This window comes from Eumetopias jubatus, unplaced genomic scaffold, assembly GCF_037043125.1.
Source record: "Eumetopias jubatus isolate StellerSeaLion01/CBP00866 unplaced genomic scaffold, mEumJub1_p1.0 scaffold_13, whole genome shotgun sequence".
Classification (NCBI taxonomy): domain Eukaryota; kingdom Metazoa; phylum Chordata; class Mammalia; order Carnivora; family Otariidae; genus Eumetopias; species Eumetopias jubatus.
Window position 1 is genome coordinate 110,705,563 of NW_028274819.1, and position 2,609 is coordinate 110,708,171.

A 2,609-nucleotide genomic window follows, 5' to 3' on the forward strand; every position below is an offset into this window, starting at 1 on the left:
AGGTTCATCATAAAAACATACATATTAGTTTTTGTCTTTTTAAAACTTTAAAACAGTGGCATTTTGGTTTCTTTACATATCCCTTAGTCGTTACAAATACACTGCTATTTCACATATTTTGATGCTACTACAATTGAAATATTTGTTCAGTTTATTTCCTCTAAATAATTACTGATGGTACAAAGGAAAGTTTTTGCATGTTGTGTACTTATCCTTTAGCTCATAAACTTAGTGACTCTAATTATTTCAACTAATTATCTTAGTTTTTTAAAAGATTTATATATTCATTTGAGAGAGAGAGAGCAAGCGAGCATGACCAGGGGGAGGGGCAGAGAGAATCTCGAGCAGACTCCCCACTAAGCACAGAGCCTGACCTGGGGCTCTATCCCATGACCCTGAGATCATGACCTGAGCTGAAACCAGGAGTTGGAGGCTTAACTGACTGAGCCACCCAGGTGCCCCTCCTACTTTTTAAAATGTTTTTAAAATGTTTTTCTCCCTTCCAAAAATGATTTCTTCTTTCCTTTTTATTTGTCATTGCTTTATTGCATTGACCAGTAATTCCTGAATAACCCTTGAAAAATTGTGATAACAGGCAGCCTTCTTTTCTTTATGATTTTAATGAGAAAGCCATTGGAATTTCAGGGTAAGAATGCTTGCTGTTGGCTATTGGTTTAAACTAAGTAGTCTATCATTAATATGAGTATTTATCTTACAGCTTGAAATTTGTACCTTTTGACCACTTTCAACCCCCCCCATATCTAGTAACCACCAATCTTATCTTTTTTTCTATGAGCTTATAGCTTTTCTTTTTTTTTTTAATTTTTTAATGTGAGATCATACAATACTTATCTTTGTCTGACTTATTTCACTTAGTGTAGAGCCCTCAAAGTCTATCCATGTTGTCACAAATGCTAGGATTTCCTACTGTTTTTATGGCTGAATAATATTTTACTGTGTATATACACACACATATACATTTTCTTTATCCATTCATTTGCTGATGGGCACTTAGGTTGTTTCCATGGCTTGGCTGTTGTAAATAATACTGCAATAAACTCGGGAGTGCAGATGTCTCTTCAACATATTAATTTGTTTCCTTTAGATATATACCCAGAAGAGGAATTGCTCAATCACATAGTATTTCTATTTTTAATTTTTTGAGGAATATCCATACCGTTTTCCACAGTGGCTGCACTGGTTTGCATTCCCACCAACAGTGCACGAGGGATTCCTTTTCTCCACTTCTTCCCCAACATTTGTCTTTTTGATAATAGATATTCTAAAAGGCATGAGGTGATATCTCACTGTGATTTTTATCTGCATTTACCTAATGACTAGTGTGCTTATTGCCATTTGAATATCTTCTTTGGAAAAATGTCTATTCAGGTTCTTTGCTCATTTTCTAATTGGATTATTTATTTTTTTGCTATTGAGTTGTATGAGTTCTTTATATATTTTGGATATTAACCCCTTATCAGGTATATGATTTGCAAGTATTTTCCTCCATTCAGTACGTTGCTTTTTCATTCTGTTGATGATTTCCTTGCTCTGCAGATGCTTTTGAGTTTGATAGTTTTTAGTAGTCCCACTTGTTTATTTTTTATTTTGTTGCTTGTTCTTTATGTGTCATATTTAAAAAAAATCATTGCCAAGACCCATGTATAGAACGTTTTTACATGTTTTCTACTAGGAGTTATATGATAACTATAGTTAACACTGCTGAATAGTATATTTGAAAGTTTAGTAGATCCTAGCAGTTCTCATCATAAGAAAAAAAAATTTTTTGTAACTATATGAGGTGATGGGTGTTAACTAAACTTAATGTGTAAAAAATATTCAACATATTTTTCTTGTGACTCTGTTGTAATATTTCATAGTAATATATTTCATAATGTTAAAATGTCTATTCATTTATAAGAAAAATCAAAATTAGTGATTGTAAATTATTCTGTTAATTTCCTCTAATTCCTTTATTTATAAACTTTTCATCTACGTCCATAAGCGAAAATATTTATTTTATGGCTATCATTTTAGATTTTGATTATCAACATATAACATATTCACAACATGAATTATTTAACTTTTTGTCTATATTTTTACTTTGGAAGCATTTTTTTTTCCTTTTTATGTCAGGAAAGTCAGAAATGTGTATGTTTGTAAAGGTCATCTATAAAAGATTTGAGTCCAAAGCCCTATGTTGAGAGAATTATTTTATAGATTTTATTATATTACAATTACTTTAATAAGATTTTCTGGCTACCAACTTATTAAATAACATTGAAGAAAATTTAGAAAATTGAGAGAAATGAAATAAAATCACTGAGATTCTATATAATCTATATCATCTCCCTAGCCACCTATCTACCCATACATCTATTTATGCAAAGGAGCTCTGTACTTTACATAAAATTTTGTAATTTACTTCTTACTTTATATCCTTTGAGCAATATTTCCATTTGCATTTGAATTTAGAAGAAATTTGTAGCAATTATTTTTTTAAAGATTTATTTATTTTATTTATTTAAGAGAGTGTGTGCATGAGCAGGGGGAGGGGCAGAGGGAGATGAGGAGAAAAGCAGACTCCCCGCTGAGCATGGAGATCGTGA